We start from the raw sequence: 10,269 nt of genomic DNA, 5'->3' as shown, positions 1-10,269 counted from the left end.
GGGGGCTCCGCCCCCCGTTTAACTACGTGGGCTAGTCGTGGAAAGAATATAACACAACCCAACATTCTCCCACTTGTTGTTTTATTTCCACAAGGGGCCACAAGAGAGCTTAGTCATTTATCCAGCCCTCCAATGCCCATTGTTCTCTACACCAAGAGAACTTCTCAGAGCTCACAAATTTTTGTCAATGCATCCACAGTATTCTTCAAAGTCCACCTTTACCAGCAACACCTTTTTGACTTCTATCATATCCCTCACAAAGTGATATTGAACATCAATGTGCTTTGTCATTGAATGATATGCAAGTTTCTTTGCCAAGAAAATTGCACTTTGGCTGTCACAGTCTATCCTTATAGCTCCCTATACTAACCCCATACTTGAACATAATCTCTACAACCAAACTGCTTCCTTGCTTGCATGAGTGTCTGCCATGTATTCTACCTCTGTAGTTGATAGTGCCACTACAGATTGTTTCTTACTCATCCAACTGACTGCACCTCCAAATAGGTTAAACACATACCCACTTGTAGATCTTCTCTGATCTAGATCTCCAGCCCAGTCTGCATCAACAAAGCCACGAATATCCAACACTCTGTCCAATCCTAGTCTTCCTTGGTAGCACAAACCATAATCACTAGTGCCACACAAATACCTGAAAACCCGCTTCATTGTTGTCCAATGATCCTTTCCTGGTTTTGACATAAACCTGATCAATACTCCCACTGCATGTGCAATGTCTGGTCTTGTACAGACCATTGCATACATCTGGCTACCGACTGCACTTGCATATGGAACACGGGACATGTCCTCTTCCTCTTCTTGGGTCTTGGGACATTGTTCAGTAGATAACTTTACACCTACAAGAATAGGAACCTTCACCGGTTTACTATCCTGCATATTAAACCTTTGCAGTATTGTCTTGACATAATTCCTCTAGTTTAACCAGAGCTTCCGCTTTTCCCGGTCTCTTTTAATTTCCATGCCCAAAATATAGTTTGTAGCACCAATATCTGTCATGTTGAATTTGGAGGACAATTGGGTCTTCAAATCCTGGATAATTTCTTTGTCATTTCCAACCAGCAACATATCATCAACAATACAAGACCAAATAAATAACATTGTCACCAATTAATTTAAAATACACACAGTGATCTGCTTTGCTTCTAGTGAAACCAAGTCCCCATATAAATGTATCAAATTTCTGATATCACATCCTTGGTGACTGTTTTAACCCATCATGTAGATCTCCTCTTCCAAATCCCTGTGAAGAAATGTTGTCTTCACATCCATCTTTTCTACCTCAAAATAAAAAGCAACAGCAACAGATAACAATAATCTAATAAAAGTTACCTTGGCAACAGAAGAAAAAATATCACCAAAATCAATTCCCGGCACTGGGAATAACCTTTTGCTACCAACTGAGCTTTGTATTTCTCCACCATTCCTTCGGCATTTGTCTTCTTCTTGAACACCCATTTGCTGCCAATGGGTTTCCTTCCAGCCGGCAACTCCACTAGATCCCAAACCTCATTTTTGTGCAAAGATGCCATTTCATCAACCATGGCCTCTTTCCAGAGTTTTCCATCCTCTGAATCTACTACTTCCTTCACAGTTCTGGGATCATCACCAGTAATATATAAAGCAAAATTTGAACAAAAAGCAGATGGACTATACCTTTATGGATTCCTTCTTTCTCGAACTGATCTTCTCACACCCGGAGTTTGTGGCTCTTCATCTTCTGATTCCTCCTCTGTTGTGGAGTTTGATTCTTCCCCTTTAACTCAAACTCTATCTTCTCATGTTCCTTTGGTTGGATTTCATGTTTAATAACATCTTTCACCTCTTTGAACACCACGTCTCAGCTGTACACAACCTTCCTTGTTACTGGGTTCCAAAGCTTATAACCCTTTAAACCATCCTTATACCCAATAAAGATGCACTTTTCAGATTTACTATCCAACTTTGTTCTTTTTTCAATTGGAACATGTACATATGCATCACATCCAAATACCCTTAGATGTGAAAGAGAGGGTTTCTTACCAGTCCATACCTCTTGTGGAGTATTCTCCTCCAATGCTAATGAAGGTGACCTGTTGACCAGGTAACATGCAGTCTCCACCACCTTTGCCCAGAATTCTTGTCCTAACCCGGCACCACTGAGCATGCTTCTTGCCCTTTCCATCAACGTCTTGTTCATTCTTTCTGCAACTCCATTTTGCTGAGGTGTATATGGAGTAGTCTTCTATCGTGCTATACCACACTTCTTACAGAATTCTTCAAATTCCTTACTGCAAAACTCTCCAACGTTATTTGTCCTCAACACCTTTATCTTCTCTCTGTCTGGTTTTTCACCAGAGCCTTAAATTCTTTAAACCTGTCAAAGACTTCAGATTTCTTCTTAAGGAAATATATTATGTATTCCTTGAGAAGTCATCTATAAATGATACATAGTACACAAACTTACCCAATGATGGACCTTCATAGGTTCAAACACGTCACTATGCACAAGCTCTAATATCTGTTTCACCCTCTTACCACCAGAGGGGAAACTCACCCGATTTTGCTTCCCATATACACAATTTTCACAGAAATCAAAATCCAGAGAGCTATTACTCATACCTTCTACCATACCTTTACCATGAAGTATTTGAAGGCCCTTCTCTCCAATATGTCCAAGCCTTTGATGCCACAGCATGGTCTTCTCTCCAGAGACCACTAGATTTTCTGCTCCACTTTCAGGAACCACAAAACTGTTGCACTCATCAACAACTGTGCTACCTTGCAGCTTGTACAAAGTTCCAATACGAACTCCCTGCATCAATACCAGTGCTCCCCGAACCATCTTGCAGGTATCCTTCTCGAACACTGTTTTTACACTTGCATCATCCAACTTGCTTATGGAAATCGGATTTCTGGCAAATGCAGGAATATGCAGAACACCCGGAAGTGTTCTAACCCTTCCACCTTGCAACTTCAACTTTACTTTTCTGTGACCAACGATTCTAGCCTTCCTATCATCCCCTAAGAAGACATCACCACCATCGTATTTCTCATACTCGCAGAACCACTCTCTATGGGGAGTGAAGTGAAAGGATGCACCTTAGTCAATCAACCATGCCTCGTGATCTACATGTGTACTTGAAGAAGCCAAGTATACATCCCCACCTTCATCTGAGGTGGTTTTCGCCTTTGCAGAAAGAGTATCATCAGATCCCTTTCCCTTATCAGGAGCTTTAGATTTACAGTTCCTTTTGTAGTGCCCTTCCTTTCCGCATTTCCAACACACCCCTTTACACATTTTCCTGGATATTTAGATCTCCCTCTAGATTTAGATCTCCCACTCGATGACTTATTTTTGTTTTTGTTCTGGACCATTCTCGTATAGACAAGGCATCACCATTCTAGCTCTCCATATTTTTCCATCTCATCTCCTCCGTCAGCAAGGATGGGACTATTTCATCAAACTGCAAGGTAGTTGCATTGCTACCTATCGCAATAACCAGAATATCCCACGAATCTGGTAGAGAACACAACAAACTGATGCACTTATCTTCATCTGAAATTTTAAATTCTAACAGATGCTAACTAACTTACCACAGTATTAAATGCGTTCAGATGTTCGGTCACTGAGTCTCCATCTTTCATCCTCAGGTTATATAGCTTTTTCCGCACGAAAAGTTTATTCACTAGAGTCTTAAATCGGTACAAAGTCCCTAAATTGTCCCACAAAGCCTTTGTCGTAGCTTCCCCTGATACATTCAACAATACTGAATCTGAGACACACAATCGTATTGTGCTCTTTGCCTTCCGATCCAACTTCTTCCATTCTTCATCGGACACTCCCGTTGGTTTAGTATTTAGATCTACTGTGACCCACTGATCTTTAACCACCAACAGATCCTCTATCTTGAGTTTCCATAAATCAAAACTCTAACCATTAAATTTCTCGATCTCTATCTTTCCACTGCTCGCCATCTTCTTTCACCACCAGAATCGATCCCACAGATCTCCCACTGAACAGGGTCTACCACCGGCTCGAGTGAAACCCCTCAGCAAAAAAGGCATCCCCTTGAAGCCAAAACAGCTCTGATACCAAATGTAGGTTTTAACCCCGTACAGAAATTACCTGCATACGAATTCTAAAACACAGAAATTAAACAATTCAAGAGCATACCACATAAAACACATATACACAGAGATTTTCCCCTGGATCCCAAAACCAGGACTACTAGCTTGATTTTTCATTATGTTCCTTTCAATGTTACAATACATATTTATACATGCCAAAGCATCCAATACCATGGACCGAAAACCATCGCGTCCAAAACCATGTGTGAAAATCATGCACGAAACCATAGGTGGGTCCGCCCAACCTAACATAGGGTCCAAAACCAAAAATTTTCAGGGCGCTGCCCCAGACCCCATAGAGTGGGGTTGCCTGCATCCCTCAAACCCCGTGTGACCCCCCCCCCCCGCTCCCGCTATGTAATCAGCGCAAAGAAGAGGGGGCTCCACCCCCCCTCTAACCCCTCGTTTAACTACGTGGGCTAGTCGTGGAAAGAATATAACACAACCCAACATGCATGAGTAGAATCCAATCTACTGTGTATATAGCACTATCACCTCTAAGTTTGTACGAATCCCAGGTTGACAATTTGAGTTGAGAAACCCTTAGGAGTTGCAACATTCTTGGTGCAATACCAAGGCACACCAATATTCTATGTCAAACAAAGGTTGGTCAAAATTAAAGTAACATGAATCTATGCTAGTAATAAAAGAAAAATAAAATAAGAAATAAATAAAAACTAAAGAGCAAATCAAGGGTAAGAGCTTAAAAAAAAATTGATTCACATGAATAGGTATATCAATAAATAAATAAATAAATAAAAATAAAAATAAATAAATAATGAAGAATTTAAGTAATTAATTGTTTAATAAAAATAAATAAAAATAAAATAAAATTAAGAAAATAAATAAATAACTAAAATAAAATATATATGAACGCAAGACAAAAGGGCAAGGATCCAATAATTACTAATTTTCCAACAATCGTCTTCATTATTTATTAATCATAATTTTCCAACCATAGTCTCTATTAATTAGTTAATGAAGAGGTATGTCCCTAAGGACATGACCATTCATAAAGGGACACCTGCCTAGGGTATATAAGCAGAACCTCACTCTCAATTGTAACATCATTCTCATTCATACATTTTAATTTATATTCTTGTATCCTCAATATAGATCTACATTTTCCAAGTCTTTTGGAGTGTTTAACCCACTATAACGAACCTTGTTTGTTACATTGGTATAAGAGCATACCTCTGAGTATACGAACTTTTCTCGTTACATTGGTATCAGAGCACTCCTCCAATACCATTGTCCTGAATAGAGATGATGACTAGAAAATTAATAGTTATTGGATCCCTGTGCTTTCTTCTTGAGTTTATATATATTTTATTTTCGATCTTAGACTTTGGTGACCCATATTGTTTCTTTGGAATTGGTTTTCAGAATAATCACACCATCAATATTCGTCGGTCGACGTTTCGAACCCTCTAATGTGGTTCATCATTAGGACCAAGATGAAAAAATGGATTTGTCTATAAGAATAAATAGCAGAGATGCATCAAGTTCTAGAACTATCCATTAAAAATAAAATTTTATTTTAATTAACAAAAGAACGTTAAGGGGGATTTTAGTTGAATATAAATAATTAAAATTAATTAGGTCAAGGTCAAAGAATATAAGAAAGTTAAGGGGAGAGATTAGGTCAACATTTAATAAAATATAACTATAATGGTAAATATATAATATAAATTTAATGGCCAATATATCAGTAAGAGGTGAAATTAAAATGGGGGAATTTTATAGATAAAAAAGGGAGGAATAATTGTCATAAATAATAAAATATTATATTATAAATTAAATTAAGGAAAGGAAATTGACCAAAATTTAGTTTTTTAATGTTGTTGAAAATATATTAAAATTAAAGAAAATGACCCTAATTTGACTAAAAGACAAAGAAGAATAATAAGGTAGATTTATAGATAAATAGGATCAATATGGATGAAAATATAAATAAATAAATATCATAAAGATCCTAATTTGACTAAAAGTCAAAGAAGAATAATAAGGTTGATTTATAGCTAAATAAGATCAATTCGGAAAATAATATAAATATATAAAAATAATTGAATAACTAATTTAAAATAATTAAATTTAAAAATAAATAATTGATTAAATAAATAAATAAATATGATAAGGACAATGATAATATATAAGAAACAAAGGTAAAGGTCTAGGGACACATAGGATATGTAAAATATAAAATAATAATAATATAATAAAAGAGGGAAAAATTGTCAAACAAATAAATAAAGGGAGAGAATATATGAAAAATATAAATTTAAATAAATAAATAAAAAGGAAATAACAAAATGATCAGGAGGAGAGGGCAGGGATCCAACTTTTAGTCAGTTTCCAACCATCGTCCCTGTTGATATTTTTTGTTTGTTTCTCAATTTCAATGGCCTCCCTCAACTTCCTATGATGGAAATGATCGATCCTCGCGATGACCTTCGAATCTTTAACGCTGACATGGTGCTTAATTTTCACCGCATGCTCAACAATAGTTGAAGAACAGGAACGATTGTACCTAATATTTGTTGCATGCTCTTAAATTCTTTTTATTTATTTTCTTAAATTTTTTTTTAATAAACAATTTATTTTCTTAATTTTATTTTATTTTTATTTATTTTCTTATGTATTTTATTAAACAATTAATTACTTAATTTCTCCATTATTTATTTATTTTATTTTTATTATTATTGTTGTTATTTTATTTATATACATATTCGTGTGAATCATTTAAGCTCTTACCCCGATTTTCTCTTTAGTTTTTATTTATTTATTACTTTATTTTTCTTTTAATAGTAGTATAGATTCTTGTTAGATCAATTTTGACCAACCTTTGTTTGATCTAGAATATATCTTTCTACTTTTTTTTCTTATTAATTGGTCATTCCATTTTATATTTATTTATTTATTCATTGATGTATTTATTTAGATTTTTATTTTTATTCTTAATATATCATTGTAAAATAATATTTTTAATAAACGATATTTGCTTATTCAAAATTAATCGTTATATTATAACCATTAGAATTGATGCTCCCTATATGGCACTTCATTTAATCTGATAGTAAGATATATCTCTTCATCTTACTTTGATGATGAATCAAACTAGATAATACGAAACGCATCAACAAAATACTTATGATATAGTTTTTTACCAAAAAATTTCTTACTATTCATGATATAAATCACATAAACTTAAATTTAATTATCATAATACTAATTTTCTTAAACTTATAAAAATTCAATTTAATAAATTAACAAAACAAAATTATTCAATAGAATCATTTTGCATATAAATTTCCCACAGCTAATGGTTATGCTCCTCGGCCACATGAAACTTTTGCCCAAAACGTCTTCCCTCCTCCTCGCTTATAAAAGGGGGATTGGGGTTAGATTTACATTCACATTAAATTTCTATTGGATTTCAATTTCTTTAACCTTCAAATACATAACTACCTTACTCAATTCAAATATTTGTTGGTAGGACTTGGTTAATTTAATCGATTTCAAAAGAACTCGGGGAGGTTGAAAAATAAAACATGAGACGTACATACATGATCACAACAATTATCCCTACAACAGTCGCTTCCTTTGTGGCCCAATGGTGGCCTTCGCTACTTCCCTTCTCTGTGAGTTTTATGTTTTGCATGATTACTTAATAGTCAAGGTAAGCTATATTATATATATATATATATATTCCACAATCTCTTCAATTTTGACAGGATCAAACATTGTGGATACTTTTGGTTTTTTGTTTTGATGTTGCTCTATATCTATTGCGATTAATTATTATTGGTTTTTTTTGTGGTTTATCTACACATGTATATGTATATATGTATGTATGTTTATTTAGACATTATGTCTATGTTAATAAATGTTTTGTGTTGTTGTATTTTAATGAACTACTATAAAACATTTTATGGGTGTTTTAAGTTATGCTTATGTGTAGGCACGAGTAAATGTATGTACAAACCTTTTATGTTAACGAAAAGATTTTTTTCTTTTCTTTCTTTTTTCTTTTTTTTTGGAAAAAAAAATATTATATGTATTTCAAAATTAATATTTGTTTTTCATTATCTCAATAGAATCAATTATAGTATAATAATTTCACTAAAACATATCAATATTTTCTTAATCATCATCTCAATATAATCAATTATAATATAATAATTTCACTAAAACATATCAATATATTTTCTTATTATGACTATAAAGGTAAATTCATGTAATATCACAAACAATATTCCCTTAACTTACACATTGAAGTTTTTATTAAATTAAATCAAATTAAATTTGACTTATACATTCAAGCTTGTATTAAATTAAATCAAATTGTTTTCATTTTAACATTTTATAACGTTTTTGTTTGACTATTAAAATTAAGTCGTGTGTGTATGTATGTAGTATATTTTGTTTTCTCGTATAGGGTGGATAGGGGCGTGTATGTGAAAGGAGAGGGGGTACCTAGTTGCACCCTCGCAAGGAGTATGGTAAGAATGTGGCAGTGGCTCCCCCCCTTAATGAATTCAATGTGATGGGAAACTATCTCATTCGGTCTAGAGATTTGTTGGTTGCTTTTGTAAACCAACTAAGTTAAAAGCTTTTTGTGTGTGATCTCGTGATGGCAATGCACATTGAATATGGTTATCACTCCAACACAATGCAAGGAATGAATTGGAATGATAGTAGTTGGTTTAGTGCTCTTTCCACCCTTTATATCCATGGCTCAAGGAAACAACAAATGAATAATGCAACAAAACTACCAATGTGCCTTTGCACTCCACTATTTTCTAGTTTATGCTAAATTGGAGGAAGGACCAGGCCCTTTTAGCCTAGTTCTTTCTTCCTTCCTTGAGTATCCATCAGCAAATTGGAGCAGTGTTGGCTTAAATGATAAGAGCTTCGCCATTCGAAGAATTGCTGGCCTCCTTGATTTCATGTTGTTGAGAGTCGTCAACATTCTTTGTCAATGTCAATGCATCCTTGGGCTCCTCAATACAAGACATGTCTCCTTCCCAACATCACAGTAGCCTTTAATTTGCAAGTATTCAGTTGCTACCCGTCTTTGTGACATTTCCAATTCACCCATGTTCTATTTCAACATTCTATTAGGAAAAAATTAGGTAGATTGAATTATGGTCTCTCTTACCTTGTATTTTTTTTAATCCTCTTTCACGGTGATTATTCGGAGCTTTTAAAAACTTCCTCGCCATTCCTTCTCACATTCTCTGGCGCCTTTCGTTTTCATCATGCCACATCAAAGGGCCAAATCCCGTAAAGGCTCAAGGGATTGTGGTGACTCTAGTAGCTCTTGAGCTTGCCTTAGAGCCCACACCTCAACAAGAATTTACTGCAAACAGACCCCCTAGGTGTGCAATAGGAATTGCAAGATATGGAACATAAATTTATTGAGGAGACAGAAAATCAATCAAATTCATAAGTTTTGGCTACATTTTTGAAATGTGTGCCAAACCTGGGTAATGCTCGAGCTCAACAAAACCAATATTTACTAACCATTGACCTTTACTAGCACATTAACCAACTACTTGGAAAGATGTTGTTTGAGCGCAATGAGAGCAGGGATGAGTTACTTCTTCGGATGGAGAAGCTCCAACTACTCTACTATGACATGGACGAAAGGATGGGGCATACGAAGGTTGTCATACGTCAACATAAGGAACCTATACCCCCACATAATCATGATCCAACAACGCCAATAAATCAACCTTAATGGCACTTTGGGTATAGTTGCATCTTGCAATAGTGTTCCATTTTATGCTCTCTTTTAACTACATGTTTCTTCAAGTTTTAGCCTCTCAATGCTTGGCTAATATGCAACCATTTTGTATAAATGTTATCTACTAGGTTAAACTTTATCAGGCTTATTTTGAAACTTTTAAACAAAATTCTTCAATTTTTCCTTTAGTTTGGTTTCCAAGTGACAAGCCAAAGCAAATGGAGTATCTGAATATTTACAATCAATATTGAATGCTTCATATAACTTATAACTTATAATTATTATTATTTAAATTTTAAATAATAAATAACATAATTTATAATAATAATAATAATTTAATCTTCAAATAACAACTATTTTTACTAGTTAAAGTCAAAGCAATATGAGGAGAA

Source organism: Pinus tabuliformis, chromosome 3_2 (genome assembly GCF_031772625.1).
Source record: "Pinus tabuliformis cultivar Carrire ecotype Pingquan chromosome 3_2, CPIR1, whole genome shotgun sequence".
NCBI lineage: Eukaryota > Viridiplantae > Streptophyta > Pinopsida > Pinales > Pinaceae > Pinus > Pinus tabuliformis.
This window is presented reverse-complemented; position numbering follows the sequence as displayed.